Source organism: Cuculus canorus, chromosome 4 (assembly GCF_017976375.1).
Source record: "Cuculus canorus isolate bCucCan1 chromosome 4, bCucCan1.pri, whole genome shotgun sequence".
NCBI classification, from domain to species: domain Eukaryota; kingdom Metazoa; phylum Chordata; class Aves; order Cuculiformes; family Cuculidae; genus Cuculus; species Cuculus canorus.
In genome coordinates, this window is record NC_071404.1 from 72,999,721 (window position 1) to 73,024,318 (window position 24,598).

Here is a 24,598-nt window from a genome sequence, read left to right on the forward strand (position 1 = left end):
CATTCCTGCAGATACATTATCTGAAAGTGTGGCCTTTTGTTTGCTTTGCTTCTGTTTTGTTCTACCAGCCCTTCGTTGTAAGAGACCTGCTTATACATTCCATTTTTCTTGGTCTTCTTGGCACCTCACAGTCAAACACTACGGCAGACTGATCCTTTGATTTACGATGTAGTGGAAGTACAGTCTATGTAAATTTTAGGAACAGACAAAAGAGCGTACTTGCCATCTGATGATTTCATTTCTAGCTTTCCAAGCACCTTTTGTTATTTCAGGGTATTTTTTCCTGGTGGGAACAGGCACGTTCAGCTGTTGTTTTCATGCTGAAAGACTGTGTAGAAACACTTCCCTGTTGTTTTTTTTTTTTCCAGACATGTCTTTCAGCATGTTTCCAAAGGCTTGGAATCAGCACATTGTGTTGTGACATGTGCATACTTGACATTGCTTTGTTCTCTGACTTCCTTTTGCTTGCAATCTTTAGGAAGTTATCTTACAATTAGCAAGGAATTTTGAGTCAGTGTTATTGCAGACCCAGCATAAAGTCCCCTGCTATCTGCAAAGAAGAAAGTTTGGAAGAGCAGGAGGGAAGAAATTAATTTTAGTGTTTTTAATTAGCTAAACCACTTAGGAGTCTACCTTCAGTTCACTGCATTGAGAGACGTAGCTTTGACTATAGCCAGTTGAGAAAAAAAAAATCATATTACACACAGCAAACATCTCCTTAATGAAGTGAATAAAAGGAATTTGATCACAGTCGATACATCTGCTCTAGTTTAGCAATTATCATAGAGCAGAAATTAGAAGGTATCTTTTTTTCTGAGAAGTTGATACAGAATTGATTTTTTTTTTCTTCTCAACTTTGCACTTGTAAATGAAGCTGAAAAAGAAATCCCCACAAAACAGGTTTTGTTTGGTCTCAGTTGCAAATATGTTATTTTTTAGCTGGCTGAAAAGCTTGCCTTTTTATAGTGTTATTGTTTTCCTCCTTGTATTTTAGATGCTCAGCCTCCTAGCGCCCAGACAAGAAGCCAATGTCTTTTGCACTGCTTCCCTGCCCGGAAGAGAGAAAGAACAGCACTTTGGGCATGAAGGGCTACTTGAGAACTGTCTTGGAAAAACTTAAACAGGGAAAGACCCAGTTTCCCACAGCCCAGTCAGGGACCACCTGGCTGTGCTCCCCATGTGTCAGGTAGGATTCTGAAGTTTGTGCAGACAAGAGCTGCCCAGGAGCTTTGCATGGTAGCTGGATCCATTGTCTCTATGGCTGTGCCCCTGGGAAGGACTGTGGTCCTAAGAAGGCTGTCGGCTACCCGAGGTGCCTATTCACACAGCAGTACTGAAAACACCATTAACATGTCAAACATGCTGAAAACCTTACCACTGTATCAGAAGAAAAGGGATTGTAGCAATAAGAAACTGTGCCAGAAGGAAAGCAATCATAGGTACATACCTATGTTAATGTAACACAGAGACCTTCTCGACTGGTAACTACGTCTGTGGCCGGCTTCTTGTTTCTGATACAACTCCTGTTGTGCCTGTGGAAGCTTTGAAGAATCGGCCTGATGTTCAGAGATGCTGAGGTCTTTAAATCTCACTGACTGCCAAAATTAGACGAAGTGCCTGAATCTGGAAAAGAGCCAGGGGCATACCATATGGTCAGCTGCTTACACTTCAGTAAGACATTATGTAGACCACGGTGTAAAGCAAGTATGTTAGACCTTGGTGAACACTAGCTTATTTCGGTTATAAAAACTGGAGTTTTTTTACATTTTGGCATTATTGCATAATAGATGTATGATTACAATAGCGTCATGCAGGCAAATGCTGCTTATCCATTATGGGAGAGGTGGGAAAAACATCTTCCTAGCTAGTAATTTGAGCAATTTTTTGTGCCGTAGAATACACAGTATATTATTTGGAACAATAATTTTGTTGTTAGAGTCTGTGTAAAATATCTGTTTGAGACTGCAAGAAGAGACCTGAGAAACAGAGTTTTTTTACAGATACTCACAAGATCTTAATACATCAGTAAGATGTCTCTGTTTTTCATTGTGCTAAGACGTGTCCCCATCAACTGCACCCTAAAAGACACAACTAGAGTATGACTGCACAGTGTAGTGGAGCATAATACAGTGACACTCGAATAAACAGCAGCTAAACTAATTGCCCAATCAGATACCGTAGGAGTTTGTCACTGCTCGAGTTGTGAGACCTGCTCTACGCTTCCCAGACAGTACTGCATAGACAAATCAAGATTCCTCAGAGTCAGATCGCATATCATTGAACCACAGTCTGAACAGACATGCTGAATCCATCAGAGTAACAGGAAGTCATGAATATTGAGCAATTATTCAACTACTGAGCAAGACAGAGCTATTTAGATGCCAAATCTTAAAGTGTTACTTAATTCTTTTCATTATAAACTTTCCCACTGAAATCTGTATTTCAGAACACAGTATAAGAGGGAGAGCATATCTGAAAGTCTTAAAATATATATTTGCCAGAAATACAGCAATAATAATTCACATAACTAAAGTAGAAAGAAAGAAAATTATGGTGTAATTTCTAACATAAGAAAACCAACAATAACGAAGTGGTTCATCCTTGTAAAAAGAGGGCTTTTTTTTTTAATGTTGGGAGTTTAGGGCTTTACTTGTTTATGGCAAAAAGTCCCCACAATTCAATTTACTAACTCCATAAAGTAAGGATTACAATATATGGAGCATAAAACCAAACAGAGCAAAGAGAAAATTGTCTCTCCCTTGCAAATTTGTTTTCAGTCATTCAGTAAATGCTTTCTATTGCTGGTATTTTCCTCCAATATAAATGGCATTGTGGGTGCTTACTCATGACAGCTGCACTAACTGAAAGTTTGTACAAAGTCCTGTCCTGCATGGAGCACACCAGATGGTCCATTATATCTCAAATAATTCCTTCTGTTATATATTTTCCACATATAGACACCCAAATCAATATGCATGGATAGATTCAGGATATTCCTCTGAAAACAACTTGGTTTATTTCTTTCTTTTTTAAGAGAACGCATCAGAAACATCTATCATTTTTCAGCACCAGTGTCATTTATTAGTGTTATCTAGGTTGTACTACTTTCCTTGTCACATCATAAGTTAACCTTTCCTAATAACTACCCTGGACATTTACCAGGCTTTCCCTGGGGATGTGTTTAACTAGAGCCACAGTTTTCCTGTTATTATGTACTCCAGGGTTTTGAAAGCTCATGTTGATTCTAGTCAGGGACTGTAAATAAATCCCTGTGAGTCTGATGCTAGGGAACTTAATACACCAAGTGGATATATGCCTGGTTTTAAATGAACTCCATAGCTGGTAGTATGGTAAGAGCCTCAGAGAATCCTGCCTTTCACTCCACTTGCTGAACAGTTAAAGTCCTCCTTTTTGGAAGCTTAGTTGCAACGTTTTAAAGTCTTCCTCCTTTCTCAAATGCCCCTCAGCAGTTTTCTTTCCCTAGATGCCCTTTGTTGGCTTGGCAAAGCAGTGTGAAGGACTGTACAGTAGGGCTACACGATCCCCTCCTTTGAACTGGATTCTCAAGCATCTACGCAACCTAAATGCATGATTTTCCTTATCATCACTTTCTGATGAGCTCCACGGGAAGCTTACTCTCCCACTTGCCACACACATGAGTTAAAGAAGTGTCGGGAATTCTACTAAGGTCTCCTAAGTCTGCAGCCAGCTGCTTAATCCTAGCCATAGGAAGCAACAAAATGGAAGAGATCCTGGTAAAGGAAAAACTCCCTTTGAAAGTACTGCCACCAAGCATTTAGATTATTAGTGATAAACCATTACAATTCAATCCAAAAGCTCAAACAAGATCTTGAAGACCAAGTGAACTGGTTCAGAGAACCAACAAACCAATCAAATAATAATCCTCAGTTTCTATTAGCAGAGATGACCAAGCAAAGAGTTGACAATTCAACATCTGCTCTCTTGAGGGATATTTTTCAGCCTTAACAGGGTAATTTGTTGCCAATACCTCTAAATCCCAAAATTTCATACACTAGGAGGGGAATCCAACAAAAGACATCCAGCTGTGCTGAATTAAAACACTCCACTAAAAAAATCCCATTTATCACAGAGCAGGAGAGTGCTGACGTTATTTGTATGAAATGTAAGGGTGCTATTACTCACCTGCAATTAAAAAGAATAGTTTGATTTGGTTTCTTGCCGAGAGTTATGTGAATATTTTCCTTTTTGCCAGGTTGTGAATTTTGCCAGCTTCCATAATCTGAAGGTAGCACTCCAGATTCTGACTAAAGCGAGAGCAATGGCACAATACGAGCCAGATAATTTTGGAGGGAAAATAATTCTTTTTCTGAAACCTAAATTATAAATCCACTTTATTCATCCACATTCTCAGCAATGCATTGGCTTGCAATGTCATGAAAAGAGTTTTAATTGGCACACTCGTTGGCATAGTCTGAGAAGAGTCCAAGGTCTGTATGGAGACTGAATTATTATATCCTCCCTAGATTTGGACCCTCGAGGCATGGATTAAGATGAGACACTAATGGGGCGGCATGCAAAAGCTTGCGTTCTTGAGATAGATCTACTTCGTGGATAAAAAGGAATGGGAACCTTCAAACTTAAACTTCTAAATCAGAACAAAGCTAGAGATAGGGGAAAGAGTCAGACAAGGATCTAAGTAAAGACTGGAAATATAATGAAAGCATCAGAGCGATCTAGAAGGGATTTTGGCTAGAGTACATCTTCCAATATTAGGACCAAGAAGTCCACAAGGCTCTGAGTGCAGCTTATACCACATCTGGCAATGTGAAACATTTCACATGCATTAAACGCGCATGCAATTTGAGAAAAGAAAAAAAGACAGAAGACAAGCAAGGGCAAGTAAAGAGAGTTATTCTGAAGATAGAAACTCTCTGGGTAAATGCCTTCAGTTCTTTTCAGGTTAAAATGTACAATTTCCTCCATATTATAGCAACTCTTTCTAGCTCACATTAAGCATACCTCATACCAAATTACTAGAATTTGACAATGTTCATCAGAATAAGTACGCATAAAAAAATTGGGGTACCAAAAATAGTTTTTCTCACTCCCAGAAATATTTGCTTGGGCATTTCCCTCCCAGCAAATAAAATATTGTTTAATAACTCACGTCAGTACAAAAAAATTAGTGAGAGGAATATCCACACAACCATCTTAAAGCTATTTGTTGATTCAGGTCATGGGAGCATCAAAGTTATCTAGCCAGGACTGGCACACTTAGGTCTGGGTGTAAGTTTCAACTGCATTTTGATGCCATATTAGACAAATATCCAGGCACCCAAATGTCCATCCCATCACTTTAGTTTCTGAAAGAAATAAATCAAGTTTGTGAGCCTGAAGGGAGCTGTAACATACTTCAGGGAGGCCCCTGTTTGCAGTCTTCTGTTTCAGAAGATCCCAGGCAGCACTGATCTAACACAAGCAAATACAGCCAAGAAACATAACCTATATGTTGCAAAACCAGGTATCAAAAAGAGACCCAGCAGAGGAAAAATAATCACAATAAATTCTGCTCATCTGTGAAAACCATATCTCAAAAAAAGTTATGCTGTGTCCCTTGAGCTTCCTAGCTCCATTTTCTCTTCAACACAGGGCTGACTTCTCATGCAGAGCAATTGCCTGAAGGCCTAATTTCTATGGCGTTTTCCCCGTGTTATAATGCAGGACAAGGTTATTGATAATGTTAGCAGGAAACATACATAAACACTGGTTCCTTTTACTGCATCACTCACTCTTCCCCAAGGTATTCTCAGAGACTTTCAGTCTCAATTACAAGAGACCATTTAAATGTTTCGTTCAGAGAGTTGATATTAAAAAGCAATGACTAGTCAAGGTCTTCCAAAAAGATAGGTATTTTGTCATGTAAATCTTTTCATATCAGTCCCCTTCTGTGTGGCTTTTCTGTATTTTACAAACTTCTTGAGGATGTTTGAGGGTTTAGATAACACAAAGCAACCTGTCTTCTTGTAGTAGAGAGACAGAATGATTTGAAACTAGCTTATCTAAGGGTCATATCCTGCTATTGATTTTTTTTCAGTGCTCCCTATTGATTTCAGAGGTGAGTTCCTCATGCAGATCAATACCAGGATATGGTCTTTATTTATTAGTATACTTCTGGTCATTTCACTCTACCCTAATGCCTCAAAATATATGGAGCTCATTATGGCATTCAACATTACATTGGCCTTGTTGTCTTTAGAGGAGTCAAACTTTCGTGTGGTCAACAGAAAAATTTGAAAGGATTGTTTGGTGATTTCTGCCATTTATCCAGAAATAGATCCTGTGACACGTTATTTCAGGGCAGGATTGAAATGGAGTGGCAGAGACACATAGATAAGCATGTCCTTTGGTTAACCACCAGCTGCACATTAGCCACAGTACTAAATTCCCAGTAGAAGTTTCAGACAGTGTTTTGACAATAAGAAACTCCGCATTGAGTCAGTGGTCTGATTCTCCTGGTATAGTCTAATGTTTTAAAGACATCATGTACTAAAGAAATATACATCGGGCACTTAAACAAAAGTGCCTACTATAAATTCCTCAACTCCATCAATATCTTTTCACTTTATCAAAGGTCACTGCAATTTTTTTTCTGGAGCTCCATGTGACCTGAAAAAAGTCTGTAGGTATTCTCAAACTACTTGCCAATAATCAGAGTGAATTACAACACAGTTCAGTCAGTGGCTCTGGCTCACTGATAAACCAGTGAGATGTGTATTGTCTCTAACGAGATAGTGCCTTTTCATTTTCCTTTCCTTCCACAGAATTTTCTTCACAGATGTGGGCATGAGAAAGAATTAGCCATGGACCTAATTGAAATGTTCTGCCTCTAAAGAAATCAAAGCTTTTATACAGAGTTATAACGTTTTCATGGCCAAAATGCAACACCATACTAAAAGGCAGGGTAAATAAAACACTTCCATATTAGGTGCTACTCCTACATTACCTTCTATACGTTGCAAATAAAGCACTGAGACAGGCATTCTCTGCATTCAGAAGGCCTTCTCTTTAAAAGTAGAAAAACAAATAATCTTGTCATTAAGATGAACACCCAAAAATTTTTCATCTATTATACAGTCAGTGCATCCTACTATAAAGATGCAATAAACAGATAACTGTTTATCAACTACGGCATGTATCTTAGCATGTTTGATTTAACTGTAGAGAGGAAAGGAGCAAATGAGCAAAGAAAAGAAAACAGGGAAAACAGAGCTTCACCATTTGCTCAACTGCCTTGAAGCTTTAGGAATCAGTGCTTTTTTGACTTTGCTTTTCCTGTACTCATTTACATCACTAGAGAGTCTGGCCTGTGCTTTAAGAAAATACTGCTCCTTTTCAATTGTTAAATAGTGACAAAGTCCAGGTGACCCTAACACAGAGTCCGAGTGGTTTATGTCACGCCTGGACACAGTGACTCATGGAGTCACAGATGATCAGTTGATAAATGTCACCGGTATCAGAAACTTGGCCATTAACATGAGTGATATGAGAACTAAGAGGTTAAGTAAAGCTACCTTCATAATGAGTTTGCGATACAGAAAAGCAGTATTATGACACAGGCTTGGATTTTTGGTTTTGTTTCTCGTTTCCTTTTAAGATGGATTTGGTTTCGTAACCTTGCTTGTGGTTAGATGCTTTGTAAGGTTTGTTGTTTTTTTTAATGCAACATACATTTCTCATAGGCTCATCGTCTGAGAAAAATCTACAAGAAATGTTAGAAAGAGGTTCAGTTGAACCAGGGGGGTTCAACTCTGAGTTTTTGCAACAATCTGCTGCAACAATGCAGTCTGTTTGCAAGAAATTGTTAGGTTTTGCAATTGTCTGAGCTTCAAAGTGAAGGACCTAGTTTTGAAAATGTTTCTAGTAAAGAGTAAACTATAAAATTAGTACATTAAAAGTAATGAGTTCCCTTACCTACAGTTAAACACAAGACTAAGGACTGCTGAAACAGGGCCGTGATGAAATCTTCCAAAATTACTTTCATATCCAAAGTTTCATTGCTTAAATATATAAGCACACAACACTTTAGATAACCATTCTGTGTAGCTTTCTTAGTTGTAATTAAAGAATTCAGTATGTTTTTCAAGCCATTTTGTCCAAGTATCACCCCACTTTAAGCACACTTTTCTGATATTCAGTTACTTAAGGCAAAAAAAATTACAGTTTAGAAAAACACTGGAAAACTTTGGCATCTTAAATGCGAAATCTCCCAAACTCATTATTAAGAAGCTGGTTTCCAACATACAAAATAGAAGCTAATATTACATAGTGGAGATGACTATTTTTGAAGCATACACACATAAATTATGATACATTTTTAGTACATCATGCATTTGCAACCATATCTCTTTTGTCCACCCTCTTATTAACTACACTTTGTTAAGAAAGCAGAAAAAGTGGATTTCAGCCACTAACATTACAGACAGATTTACTAGAACACAGTCCAGTCATCAACGGATTTAAATAAAGAACTAGAAAAGGGTAAACAGCCTTTGTGGACTGTAGAGACTTTAGGCATAACAGACAACACACCTTTCAAGACTGAGTAATTAATATTCATCACTCTAGTAAAGTCCTCTTTCCATTCTCTTTCAAAGGGAGAGTCTAAAGTGCAACTGCTCAGATATTCATCAACAGATAATACAGACCATTAACTGAAGCACATTTTGCAGAAACAAAATTCTTTCTGTTATATTTCAGTTTGAAATTAATTTAGTATTTGCCTACAAATACTGTGGGGAGGGAAGATTTTCCTCAATTTTCATGTTCAAAATTATTTTCATTTAATTTATGCGTACATTGGAAATACAAAAGTAACCAAAATCAGAATTAAACATCATACATGATATTTTGTCAAGCTATTCAATGAGAGTTTATTTTGATGGAATTTCTGGACATTTGGGAAATTTGGATATTTTACCCCTCTCTCTGGTGTTGAAAGAAGCAAGGAAAGCTTTAAATGATTGCTTAGAGGTTATTCTATTCTATGCCATTCATCCTAATTCTGATTTTCCTCTGCACCTGAAAGCAGATTCATTTACTCATCCCTTCCCTTCAGTGACCACAGTGGACTCAACGAGTGCACCTGGTAGTTCCCCAGAATTAAGAAGTTTGTTTATCCTTATGCTCTCTGTACTCTGTCTTCTTGGCCTAATAACACATATCAGAGTTTTTGCAAGTTCTGATGCCCCCAACAAGATCCTCCTCTTCCATGCCAGCTTTGCTCTGCTATTGAAACTGCAAAAAGCTTAGTTATTAACTCAACTGTTAGAACAAGTTACACTTCAAAATTATGACTCCTGGCAACAGAAGAAAGGTTCCTTATATCTCTGCAGATCTGGAATTGCAAAACACGTATAGTGCCCCAGGAACAACTGAGGAGGAATGAGACCCGTCAAGGGATGTACCAGGGCCAGCTGAGTCTGCATCAAGAATAGGCAGATGATAGTCACTGGAGATCCTCTTGTGAAGGATCAGCCCATATGTGAACCTGTCTTACTTCCCAAGATTGTTGTTTGACAGATGTTTGTTCTGGGATGTTGCAGAGACACTAATGAGACTTGTTTGGGCTTTGCGCTATTACTTTTTGCTGTATAATGTCTGGGGACACAGGTGAAGAGGAAAAACTCGGGGAGGGGAAGATATGTCAAATATGTCAATGAGCTGACTTGGGGATGTATTCTGCTGGACACATTGCAAACAAGGAAGGATTGGTCAAAATGTGAAGGTTGAGAGTAGTCACAACTGCAGTGAATGCAAGATTGTGGAGTTGAAAATCCTGAGGGAAATGAGCAAGACAAACAGTAGAATTACAGGCCTGGACTTTAGGACAGTGGCTTTCAGATTATTCACAGATTTGCTGGGCAGGATCCCATGGGAGACTGGCTTGGCAGCCAACAAGCCTTAGCAAGGTAGTGGATATGGCAGGACACTCTCCTCAAAGTACAAAAAAATGGTCCTGACTGAGGTGCAGAAAGCTGAGCAGGCATAGCACAGGGACAGCATGGGTGAGTGGGCAAGTCCTGACTGACTTCAAACACAAAAATCACACAGAAGGAGGAAGAAAGGAGGGGCTACTTTAGGGGAATATAACAGTATTTCTCAAGTGTGCAGGGATGTAGCTGCAAATACAGAGCTGATCTGGAGCTGAAAGTAGAACTAAGTTATATACGAACTAAATAAGTTGATAATAAAGTGAGTGGAAAATGGGCCGGATCTCCAGGGTCTTATAGCTGAGGTATAACTAGTCTCTGGAAACTAGCAAAATCTTCCAAGGATTGATACTGGGGCCAATATTGTTTAATGCTTTTACTAATGACATGGCTGATGGGGCAGAGTTCAATCTCAGCAAGTTTGTGGACTGTATAAGGGAGTGGTTGACATGTTGGAAGGCTGAGCTACTACTTGGCAGGCTGGAGAGATGGACTAACAGGATCTTCAAGATGATAAAAAAAAAAATCAAAGCAGAGCCCTACATCTGAAATGAAAGAACTTCCTACATCAGCACAAGCAGTGGGTTGACCTCACAGAAAACAGCTTCACAGAAAAGGATCTGGAAGCCCCTGACAACAGCAATATGGGCCAGCAGTGTGCCCTCGTGGCAAGGAAAGCCAACAGCACTCTGGGCTGTGTAAGACTACAGCCAGCAGATCAAAGAAAGTGATTATTCCCATTTATTGGGTCCGGGTGAGGCCTTACCTGGACTGCTATATACAGTTTGGGGGCAACTCAGTGCTAGCAAGGTATTGACATGCTGAAGTGAGTCCAGCAGGGGCTGGTCAGAGGGCTGGAGCATTTCCAGGTGGAAAGAGATGGCTTTGTTCAGCCTTACAAAACAGAAGACTGAGGGGAGTCATCGTTGCCATACCTGATCAGAGACTACAGAGAAGGCCAAGCTAAACTCTTCTCAGAGGTTAGCACAAAGATAGACTGAAAAATGATAAACACAAGTCAAAACACCAGAGGTTCAGATCAAATATAAGTTTTCCCAGAGAAGTTGAGGAATCTTCATCCTTGAAGATGCTCAAAACTTGACTGAACCAGCCCTGAGCAACCTCGTCTAGCTGAGTCTGGTTTGAGCAGGGAGATTGCATTCATTCTCTGATGTCCATTCCGTCCTAAGATATTCTTTGCATGCATTCCCTGTCTAGTGAATTATTTTACTTCTTCAGTCATTGGAACAATTTAACCACAACCACCAAATATTTCAATAATAATAATAAAGGTAAGCAGCCAGCAAGGTTATATGTGTTTTCACTTTCATCAAAGACAACAAGACCAAAAAGAAATCAGATAAGAGAAAGCAAGTACCTTTCAAGAAGCTGTGCTACAGATAATCTGTCGTATTTCTTGACCTTCTTCTGCACACAGGGGAATGGTGGCTGCTGAGTGATGTCCAGTGAGTTTAATAACATGTATGCTGACAGATGCTCTAAAAAAAAGTGACAAAGGATGATTCCCAGAAATGCTGTGTAAAACTACTGAGGATAATTATTATCTTATAACTTACAGCACATCACCAGTTAGCTACCTATGAGACACTTAATCCATCAGATTTCCGATTTGTAAACTCTAGAGAATTCTGTTATTGACAGTCTGAATTCATCATTGATCAAAATTATGCTCTATCTAGCTTAAAGGCACTGAAACAGCTAGTTAAGAGGAAAAAGTATTTTAGACAATAAAATTCTCATTGCCCAATTAAACGAATCAAATACTGTGCTTCATCTTCAAAGCCAAATAGAAGCAGAAGTTTTATCACAAAATGTAACATTGACGAGACAATTAAATTTTCCACTAACAAATAGAAATTGTTAAGGAACAAAACTGCTTTTTGCCTCATACTAGGCTATTAGAAGATGAAAATGCTGACTTATTTTGGTAGTAATGATAGTTATAGTCATAGTAATGAAGTTTTGAGGAAAGGTATTCAATACTCTCCTTCTGAACAAGTTCTTAGACTTTACTGTAAAATTTTAAAGAAAGAAAACTCTAATAATGCTCACAATTAATGACAGAAGATAAGACAGTAACATTTTTAACACATTCTAAAGTTGTTCATGTCTAGTGATTTTGACTTTTGTTTCTAACATGTTTTCCCTGAATATGAGGTCTTTCCAGGGCCAGCAGAAACTTATATCACTTGAATAAGGTGTATCAGAGATCTCAGGAAGAGGAGGAATAAGTACGACAGAACTGTTTTTTTACCGTGACCTTCTCCTAGGTATCCAGGCTCATCTTCCCACGTCAAATTTATAGAGAGTAACTGTAACTGTCATGAGACACATGACAGTTCCTCTGACAAGAAAATACTTGCATGCTCTTTCTCCCACCAGAGTGCCTACTTCTGCAACTTTAAGGAAATATTAAGATAAATTCCACATCTAGAAATTTTAGAATATCAAAGGAGGCGTGAAGGCATTTTCTTGCAAACTCTCAGCCACTCTCATTGACCTGAAAACAAAGTCCTAGATTTCGACTTGGACTCATTGAAATTGCTGGATCTGGTAATATTGGTTAACACACTAAGCTCAGAAATTAGTTGACATTCTTTATTTGAAAATAAGAAAAAGTATTTGGCTAGGAGTAATGGGAGTCCCATCCTATGGCTAGAAAGGTGTTTCCAATTGCAGGAAACAGCCCATATGAAAATCTTGCAACCTTTGCAAGCAAGATGCAAGATTGCAAGACGATTACCATCCTGGAATTTGTAGCATGCGATCTGTCCATTTTAGGCCACCTACCAAAATGTCACTTCTAGAAAGCAGGCAGCAGGTATCACAATGGTCAGTAAATATTTAAATGGTTTACCACACTTACAGGAACCCAGAATTGTCTAGTTTGTGTCAGAGAAGAAAAAATAGAGCAGCATAAAAGTTTCCATATCAGGAGGAGCACAAAGGAGTGTATTTGAAAGAAGATGTAGGATCTGTCAAGTGGCCAGGCTAGAGATTGGTTTTAAGTGACAGGGGAGACAGCACACTAATATAGCTCTATAAAATCCACTTTCTTTACAATGAAGCAAACAGAAGTAAAAGAAAGAAATGAACAAACAAAAAAGCACATATTGTCTTTTGTGTTGTTTGGCTACTAATAAACGGTGGGAGCTGTCTGCAAGACCAGAGCAATCATCAGTTTGAGAGTTCTGAAACTTTTCCAGAGGCTATTTTGTTTATTTCTGTTCTACTCAAATCCACCTAATGTGGCACAGTGTTAAACGCCACTTTCACTTAAGTTGTCCTAATGGCCAATAGACTTAGTGCCAGGAGCTCTCAAAATATAGTAAATAGTTGTCTGTCTTGTTGACTTAAGAAGCAGAGCTTACATTCTCTACAAATCTGCCATGTTTTCCTAGCACACCTGCTGGTTCGCTGCTCTTATTTTGTCGTTTAGTTTGGTTAGCTATGAAAAGTAGCCAGTGGTTTAATAAAATTTTAAGCATTTTGTTTAATGCTCAATTCTATATCAACAAAAGGCACGAAATGACTCTAAATCTCAGATTATTAACTGTCTTCAGACACTTCAGTGCATCTCCCTGGATTAAGCATCCAAATTGGAACAACAGAATCAACCCAGCAGCATGGGCCTGCCAGGCACCTTAAAGGAGCTACTCCATGTGGAAGGACTGGATGGGTAGAGGCACAGCTGGTGGGGGGAGGTTTTGTACTGTGAGCAGTGGTAACACACCAGGATTGGACACACACAGGCCAGGACATCAGACTACTACCTCTGAGGAGTAGCCTGGTGGCCTTTTGATGAGACAGCCCTCCAGCTCAGTCCAACACGATCAACTATCTTATTGGGGAATTGACTCCAAGGGATCTGGGAACTCCACATATCCAACACTCACATCTATCTTATTCTGTGAGGGCAGTGATGCAGTAGAAGAGGTTGCCCAGAGAAGTTGCAGCTGCCTCATCCCTAGGGGTGTTCAAGGCCAGGTTGGATGAGGCTTTGAGACACCTGATCCAGTGGAGGGTGTCCTTGCCTGTGGCAGGGGGGGTTGGAATTGGATGATCTTTAAGATCCCTTCCAACCCAAACCATTTTATGGTTCTGTGATTCTATCCACAGAGGGAACTGTCTCCTGGGGCCATGCCCTGCAGCAGCCACCATAGCTATCTGCCACTTTGGGCATCAGTCAGATCAACCTTGGACTGGACTTGGTTAGGACCTTGGTTAGGACTTGGAGCTCCTAATCTAAGCTCCTAACCTAAGCTCCTAGCCACCACAGCTCGTCTTGTCTCCCCGGAAGATGGACAATCCTGTGGCTGTCATCACTAAGTTTTGTCGTGTGGATTATTCTAATCAGTAAGACAGAGAATGAAGTAGTTTTTGAGTTAAGTGGAGCTACTGAAGTTATGAGTTAATGATCAGCCTCCATAATGAGCTGTATATTATTTCCCCTTGCAGCCATTCAGCACAAAGTGAACTCAAAATTTTAAAAAAGGCATAGAGATGGATGCCCATCAAAAACAATAGCCAGCAGAGGAAAAGAAAGGCTATTCCCTTTCGGTCAGAGACAAACCTCATAAAGACTCTAACAGTTTAATAGCTTTAGGGCCATAATAAACTAAAGTTATATTGCAGTGCTGTCTGCAGTGCCTAGTAAAAGCAAGCACTTCCATCTACCGGAGTAGACCCCTGTTTCCATATAAATGCTTACTAAAAAGCTAAATCACCTTAAAGGAAGGATTTTAGTGTCCCCCTGCTAAATGAACTTTATGAGCCATTTGCTCAATTCAATCCTGTGTCTTGTCAGGAGCACTGGCTGTATACTACGCTTGTCAGCATTTGTTCTCACCTTCCATTCAGTTGTATATTTTTAAACATTGACAGCTTCTATCATCAAATTTAATGACATCTTTTAGACAAAGAAATAATTGACTACTGAGATCTTCTTTTATTTGCAGTAACCTTAACAAAACAATTTCTCAGCAAGCCCTCAGATAGTTAAAATAAAGCAAGCTTAATTTCTATAGAACAGATGTGATGCAGAAACCATCTATATGGCACTAGGACAGGTGCATCAGGATGAGACACACAGGTAGCTGCCTTTTTAAAAATAATAATCATTTTTATCTTAGCTCCATTCATTTCACTGCATTCAATGAAAACATGTCTTCCACAAAAGATTTTATACTAAACAAATTTCTTGGTAAGCCTGGATCACATCTTATGCACAGTCAGTTCCTTTGAAACACTTTTTCTGTTTCTGTTTCATCAAAAAAGAAAAGTATCAGAGGTTTGGAGAGGCTTGTTTCCAACTTCATAAAAAGCATTTCTAATGTTCCCTGTCTTGCATATTAGAATGTTTTCCTCTTTGTACTTACACAAGGCAATGCAGACCCTGGGAATGTATTTACATCATGAAAATCCTTGTATTTACATCAGGACAAAGTCACCTGTGGATATGCAAGTTTCAAGAGTCAATGACCCCTCACAATGGACAGAGTGTAGATTACAGTTGCTATGATGGCTGATTATGAAAGGAAAGGCATCATTTCCATCACTAGTAGGGATTCCACTACCTGAAGGAATAGAAACTCTAATACTAGATGTAATTAAGCAAGTTGTACTTCAGAGAATTGACTCAAGATTCTATGAATAGCACTGAAGTGTCATAGGTCACAATGGAAGATGTCTAAGATATCTCTTCGCCTATTTTGATGTATAGGCTATTTCCTCAAATGCAGATTTTCAAGAACAGTTTTTGAAGTCACTAAGGAGAATTTCCCAAGGGAAATGCATACAAGGTCTACTTGTTCTCAATAAAATCCTTCCTGTTTAGGGCGGGGAGCAGACACAGTGCTTGCAAAGACTGTAAGAAAAGCACGTCTGCTGCCTGTGCATGTTCTCAGCTGATGCTACAGTTTGGAACAGGTCTCTACTAGACAGCAGGGGTGGAACAAGGTTTTGCCAAAAAAAAAAAAAAGAGTTGGTTCCAGAAACTAAGAGTGTCCTGTGAATAACTGATCAACCACAAAAGAAAAGGAAATGGGAGGGTAATTTATGAGATTGACTCTCCAAAAGATGAAACTTTGTGCACCATGGTACATCTCTCCTACGGAGTGGAAAATTTAATGTACATTTAAAATACAGCATCTTCACAGATGTCTGTGAAAAGTTATTTGTTCTGTCACTCATAAGGTTGTGGCAAAAAAAACCAGTGAACAAACGTATTAAGACAGCCGTCAATTTAATGCCTATCTCCATCTTAATTGTGAAGCCACTGTAGTTGCTATCTCTGCCTTATTACCCGATGGCAAGTGAAATGGACAAGAATTTGGCTTGCAACAGGTTATTTTCACCATTAATATTGGCAGTCATTCAGATCTCTATTATTTTACCTGTATTATATGTCCACAGAAACAAAAATATGATCTAGGTACCCCTAGGCTGACTGCAAACAGCCAGTTGTCAAGCATGGAGAAGTACTGTCATACAAAAGACAACCTGCACCTGATCTGAAAATCACCCCAGGAGGTGAATAATTTGCTTCCACAGCACGGTGTTGCCACGTGACGCATACAGGATAAGATAGACCACAACCTTTCCCTGGGAACTTTCTCACTAGAACAGCTACGCGCTGCCCTCCTGCCTTATACAACCTTTGCGCTGTTCCTCAATGCTTTAGTCTGGCACAGAGCACTACAGATACCTCACCTCATGGCTTATCACACCAGCTGTCAGAGAGGCTCCTCAGTTACACCACTCCCTTGAATATTTTGACAGCCCACAAAGCGAACATATGTTGCTCACCTGACCTCTTATCTGCTTGTTGGAAATCCAGGTGATAATGTATGATGCAGCTTCACATATCTGATAAATACATAACTATCACCAACTGTACCATATACAATAAACACATTTTGATCCAAGATTTGCATCTTTTGTAGGAACTATTTAGGACAGGCAACACTGCAGAAAATGTATCAGCTATTAGAAGGAATTACATTTAATTGGTGGAAAAAGTGTAGCTTGTAAAAAAAGGAGCAGTAGAAGTAATGGAAATTATCTTTCAAAAGCTGGATTAGGGTACAAGAAAACTATCTTGCAATCAACTTTGGCTATAAACATATAGTTACCTGACAGATTTCTTGCATGCCCGTTCTGTATTGTTTTCATACAATGTGTACCTGTTTAACAAAGAAGGAAACATATTTATTGTTAGTTAATAAAGCAGCCTGACCTTATGCCCTTGTACTTAATCCAAACAGACAAGCTGAACTCTGTAAAACAGTTCCTGCGAGTTTCAAGACAATGAAATGTACTGGCTTATCTTTTAAAATATCTGAGATCTGAATTCAGCCCAAACTCTTTCAAAGTAGTACAGAAGCCTGAAAGCCAGCCTGGTTAGAAGGTGATTGTCACATGTTTCCAAAACATCATGATTAATAAGAACAAGATATGAAAGTCTTGTTCATCTTCTGGGCTGCTCTGTTTTCATAAAGTTTTTGGGGAGAGTTCTGTTTTGTTTTTTTTTTTTTTAATTGAGAATCTGCAGATCTTTTTATTAGAAAGTCTCCATATCGCCCTGAAATGAGCAGACACCTACTCAGAGTGTGCGCAGTTATTCTATCCATGCCTCTCCTCAGCTGTGCAGTATGTAACTCCTTCAAATCATGATCACTAGTCCAGTGCATTACATAAGCTCCCCAGGTCACCAAGTACTTGAGTGTATTTGACCTAAATAAATGCCCAATTCTACCACCTTTAAGCAGACCACAAAGAATTCCCAGCATCCCTTCTCATAGCATAGTACTGCATTCAGTAAAGGTGGCAGAATCCAAGCTGAAGAGGCTCAGCCATGTATATCACAGATAGATGACTGAGTTTTGCTGGTAGATATCTCCGAAAGCTCTTTCTAAATTTACCCTGTTCTCTGCCTTCAAGCAATCGATGACTGATTAGTACGATGTCACCTTCATTTTTATCACTACCAATAAAGCTTGTTATGAACAGAGGCTGTGCCGTCTTACAAAACAAACCATCTGATTAAGCTCTGCACTTCTCCAGTGCTTGGACTCTGTGTCACAAAACAAAATCCATGTGTGCTACAGTCAGTTACCATAGAGTATCTGAAGTCACTACATTTTTTTCCTGATGGAGTTGAAAGCAATCATCAACATTTACAAGAATGAGTGCAATGTCCCAGCCCTCTATTACACTCTTTGCTTTGAACACCAGTTTGGTTGTTGGACTGAAAAATTCAGTAATAGTATTTATCCACCGTACTAATATCTTGAAGGCCTTAATTTAAACTCCATAAAACAAGACAGGCTTCACAGAGCAGCAAAGTGCGTTTTACTCACTTGTGTAACAAAATAGACTCATTAATAATTATATCAATTATAATGAAAATCCTACGTGCTATTAATTTAAGATAGGAAACACAGCACTAAAATAAGACAATGTCTCCTGCTGTAATTTCTTTCTCTGAGGACTTTGCTGCTGTAGTCCCAAAAAAAGAAATGACAGGCAATGCAGTTACACTCTCTTTTATTTTGCTATCTAGTATTCACTTTGCAGATTTGTGTTTTCTCCTTCCTTCTTATAATTCTTTCCAAAAGAATCTTTCTTTCCAAAGCAAACTTTTCTTACTGGTACATACAGCTTGTTACAGGCATGGGGATATCAGTACGGTGTAGAAAGCACAGGTATGAAATTTCACATTGCTCACAAAGACAAAGCAAAGGTAACATAGATTAATCTATTCTGACCCCAACTCTTCCATCGGAAAGCCTTCCTTCCCCCCCGGACGCTCATGTGCACGTAGGTGTGTTCTGGATTTCCTCTCTGACCTTTCTCCAGTCTTGTTTCTGTAACAATCACACTGCTTCACCAAATATACCTGTCATCAGAACAGACTTTTTCTTCAACAGTAATCTCTTAGGATGTCTCATGAAGGAGTCTACGGGCTTCCTCATGCAAAGCATCATAAAAATTTTGGAGAAACCCTAACCTTATTAAAATCAATGGTAGCCTTGCCATGAACTTCAACACTGGCAGGATTAAGCTGCCTCTTGGTTTATGATGTTTGTTTGATAATGAGTACTCCTGAGAGGAGATTTTGCCAAGTAGCTAATCAAAAATTGGTCAGTCCAGCTTTAGTCAAGATTTTTCCCTGTTTTGCATAAAATGACTCAAGATTTGAATTTCTGCAGAAAAAAATAAATCAGGTAAGTTTGGCTTAGTTTTTAGGTTTCACTGGAAAAGTTACACTCAACTTTGGTATGTCACTGTTTGCTTAAAAAACATTCTTTCTGAATTCCACCACACTTTTTTTCTCTAATGAGTCTTAGGTCATTCTTGCTAGAGACGAGTGGATTTCATCAAGCTGTAGAACTGCTTTGATGATCTGGAGTGTATTTTACTGGGTCATAGATTTGCTGCCTATAACATTTACTTAAAGAGCATGTCATCACATGTCAAACAGAAACAGTACTGTCGTTTGAGCACTTTTATCAGGCTTTGCTGTCCTGGTATGCAATGAACCACAAAACTTCTTACATACACTTAAATTATTACTTTAATTAATTTAAATTATTACTTTACTGGGACAAGTGAATGAAGTTAAATTTGCATTTTGGGCTGCTTTGCTGTTTTTCTGGCTGGTAGAACTGTGAAGTTTTAAGGCTGTGGGTGGCTGGCGAGTAGAGTTTGCGTGTCAGTTTTCTTTTGCCATATGTATGTTTGTGTGCATGGTTTGGTGTTTGCATGGTGGGTTTTTTTTTCTTTGCTTGTTCAGCTTTTATACATTGAGCTGTTGGATCCTTATTCAGTCTGGGGTCTCAGTATCAGTATCACAAAGAGGTGTGAGACCCGTGGCATCATGGATAGGGTAAAGTGGTATAGCCAGAAAATAACAGAAGAGACTCTTAAGCTTCCTACTACATCCTCTTTACTGAAAATCTTTACATTGTGTCTAAGACATATGAGAGTCTCTAAAACCTCAGAACTAATCTACTCTAAAACTTATGCCACCCCGTTCCAAAGCTCCTTATAATTGTTAATATATCTTTTAGTCTCCTTACCTAAGAATACTCTGAGAAACCATCAGAATAAATAAACAGGCTTAATTCTGAAAATAACAATATCAACATATATTTGTTCAAAAGTTAAAGAAAGGGCATCTCTCCTTTTAGTGCAGATGAATTATTTAAAAGGAATGAGGGAAGAAAAAGGATCATAACCGAAGTACGTGCCTTATCAAAATTGTCAGGGCTTTTACATTCCATTTCCTTGTGATAAGACTCTTGTGCTGAGTTGGTATTCGGAAGTGAGCCCAAAGGGCCCACTGATAAGTTTACATGAGGAAGGAAATAATCAATTTAAGGCTGTTACTGAATGAGTTCTTATCATGTTCATTTCCTCAGTATTGCTTCTCAAGCTAAATATTACATGTTTAGGAGCAACTTCAAAAGATTTACCATTGTAGCCTCTGCATTCTATTAAGGAAAACTCTTTCAATAACATGAAGCATTTTCTTGCCCGACAATAAAAGTACAGCTCATGCACTGACAAAATTACATTTTAAGCCACTGATATTTGTGCTGAAGGAAGCAATACTTTCTTGCAGGAAGGCTACCTTTTTTCTGGCCTCTTATTTAACATTTGAGGCACAGAAAAGAGATTTTAAAAGATACTATTAAGTAGTACAGCAATTTCCCTTTCCACTTCTGTGAATTTTCCTCTCGTTCTCCTGTAGTGCACTTTGTTTAACTGCATGAATCCACTTTTTCTCCTAGAAGTATATTTTTTAAGACCCTGATGACAAGAGCATGATTTGTGCTTGCACATGACTTGTCATGCTAAAATTAAAAAATGTGGCTCTTATTTTGAGTCTGCATTAAACTGTAAAAAAAATACATTGTGTCTGGTAAGTGATCGACTATAGTCCCTTTGTCTACAGTAGATTTACAGGGCTCCCAAGAGCTTTATTGAGAGCAGAATTCGTTCCACAGGATCAAAATTCAGTTACTGGGAGAGAGAGGGGAGGGAGAGTCTAATCTTAAAAAAAATAAGGTAGCAATTAATTTAAATTAGTTGTATTATGAATTCATACTAAAATATAGAACACCTATGGATGTAATACAGCACAGATTTCGTATGAACCATTATATGAGGACAATAATTGTTTCTGGATACTTGATCTGGCTCATAGCTTGGTCACAGTCAGTATTGAGGAAGATTTACTTAGGTCTTAACTACGATGTTTACTTTTCCCCGAACATGGATTACACTTGTATCCTAACATGTTTGTGACTGGATTGTGTCCAATCATAGAGAAAAAACATTGGGATGCTGTAACACTGCCATTGCTATAAAACATTCTTCATTGGCATGCAACCACTATAGCAAGTGCTATGGAGTATACCAATTGTGGCCAATTTGCTGTGCCAACAAATTTGTCAATGACATCAAGAACAAGCTGCAGTGGAGAAAAAAAGGTCAGAAAACGGTGCCTTGGATCGATGTCTGCAGAGTACTTACATTTAGAACCAAAGTATGCAAAGCTTCACAGTTCATGTGAAAATGGGCGGGGGAAAACAAAACAAACAAAATCAACATTAAGGTACTGAAATCTTGATAATACAAGCAGAGGATTGGGATTTTTTTAAGACTCAGGTTAAGTCAGGAACTGACACGTTTTGCTCTTAGGATACACATGAAGTATAAACCACAGCAAGCCACAGTTGTGCATTTGTTGTAGGAAAATCACTAACAAGTTACAGCAAAGGTTATACCTGACCTTCTTGCATACGAATACATCTATTAATTCTCATCTGACATTATTGGATAAGCATCTGGTTAAGTACTTAGTTGCTACCAGATAGTAATTGGCCTGAAAACAACAGTGTGAAAGATTATACACTTTTCTATATTTCTGGCCAACACGGGTATGGGGGACTCATTGACTCACCAGTTCTTCCTGAGACTACTACAGTGCTGTCAATGCTGGAGCCAGCTTTCACAGTCATGAGGAGCTGCAAAAAAATACAGAAAGCAATGAACTTGGTATTAAATAGAGCAAGCAACTAGGAAGAGTGTTCCATGACTGCCTGTCTTCTGTTCTTCTAAAGGACACAGATCATAAGAGACAACCTCTCAGAATACAATTCAAAGCTTTCCTACTTGTTGTGCCTCTTTGTTAGTGTAGCATTGCAGCGCTTTTGATCTGAGGTCATGCTCAGATGGGAGCTCAAAATATAGCAGAAGAGGAACTCTGGCAGCGCTTCCTCCCTAAGGGACCTCGATTCTGGAATTTACTTCTTCCCCTGATCCAGTGCAGCCTGGATTTTTAGACCATCAAGGTACCTCATACGGTTCATCCATTCCACCGTGAGCAGCCTCCTTCCCAAAGCTAACATTACAAACACTTGCCTTGCTCAAGTTACAGCACTGCTGGATCCAGGTATTTCATTCTAGCACATCTTTAATTTACAAGGCCAGATTTATTTCTGGAGTAGACCACTTCCCTTTCGGAAAGGTTACATACTTTTCATCACTTATAATGAATATAGAGTTTAATGAATTCATCAAGAGCCTGATTGAAAGACCTTGAAATGAAGGGGTGTCTGTTCAACAGTTTACTGCCTCAAGAAAATACAGAACACTTGGCTTGGATTTTATATAACACAAAGGATGATGCATTTGCATTTAACAGCCAATTTTAAGACGGGAATATAATGCTTCTCTCCCCGGGCCTCACGATGTATGCAGTTTCAGCTAGGCTTTGATCCAAAACCCTTGACCTAAGTCTTCGAGGTACAAATACTGCCGTGCAGGAATTGTTTGATATGGATGCTCTTTAAACTGATTCCCAGAGAACATTCAAATAAAACAGGCATTGTACTTCAGTAGGCGGCCCTCTACTTCTGTAGGAAAGCTGACATTAATTTACAGAGAGGGCAACAAAGTTGTCCGAGGATCATCAGGTGCTAGAGCGATGGGCAGGCCTTCCTGCTGTCCAGTACATCCAGTTAAGACAAGAAGATCGCTGAAACAATGTGGTAATGAGTAACCAATTGTTTTAAGTGAGACTTGGTGTGGTACTATGTCTGTACACTTTATAAATCATTGACAGGTTCGTTATGCAAGTGGTCACTGGTACCTTGTAAACAGAGCTTCTCCACGCTCTGTTGATCTTTCCACTGCAATTAGTTGCAGGCCTAATAGTCACTTAAATAAGTTCTGACATCTAAAAGCATAGGCCAGATCTAAAATGTAAACCAGAACTCTTAAGCTAAGCTGCTAAAACTTGTTACCTACCACTCAGTTTGAAGTATCTGCGTTAGGGTTCTTGATATCACCAGCGCAGTACGCCTAGAGCCTACACAGCAAGTTTATTCTATTAAGTACCTAGTTCTGATTTCCAGTGTTTCAGTTTAGGGAATCAAAACCGGAAATAATGGTCCAAGGCCTGAGACACTCAAAAGAGAGGTGAAACTCTAGAGCAAGTAAAATTTGTGTTAGTTTTCTGGATAAGAGTGCCAGATTTGCAGAGTGAAAAGAGCTCTGCATGGCTCAGCACCCCCAGAGAGTCGCACCTCTCTGACAGGTGACCACTGTGGAAAATACAAACATTTACTGTTTACACAGCCTCCTGGAAAACATGGGGACCTATCCTTAGGGACTCCAAACTTATGGATACTGTCTTCTCTGAGCTGTCAAAGGCCAGATATAAGGACAAATGTTACAGGAGGTCATTTTTGCATTATTATTGTTGGTGTTACGGTTAATCGTTATGAAATCAGGTTATTGTTGCATCAGTAACATGACTTTATCTCCTGCTTAGGATTGCTAGGTTGCCATTACGCCCACAGTTAATTATAAAGTGGGTTGGCTATTTTTTCTTACTTTCTACGATAATGAGAAGTTCTGAATATACTCGCACTCTGGGCTGATAACACCAAATACTATGTGCACTAGCAGATCTTAGAAACAGAAAGTTTGGTCAGACAGTAATGAATTTCAACAAAACACTCTGGATTTACACCGAGAAGAATGAGATCAGATTGAAATTTCATTAAATTCGCTTGTGTTTATAATCACAGGCTTACTAGCCTACTACCAAAATTTGACCTAAAAAGCATCCGTATTAGTGCCAAAACTTGCATTCTGGCCAAAATAAATATTTTACTTTCAGTAAATAAATTTTCACTTTCCTGCCTAAGACTAATGTTTCTGAATTACAGCTGAAAAGCTCAAAAGCACTCTGCTTCCAATACAAGCTAATAAATGTAAGAGACTTTCTGCATCACAGTCCAAGCACCAGCAAGATCTTCCAGTAAGAGCCTAGGAACTCCACGGAAGCATGAGCTAATGGAAAAAATATGACTAAATGTAATCCCTGGTAGAAATGTTACTTATTTCTGCCTTTTTCTCCAAGAAATGGTTCTACTGGTGTAATGTTAGCTAATTCTTGAGTCTACCTACAAAAGGGTATTAGCAAAAGCATTTTAGAAAAATATGACACATAGCATAGCTCAAAGCTCTGCATAAAACTTTAGATTATAACCTTTTTTAAAATTATTCATTTATTGGAAAGAATCAGG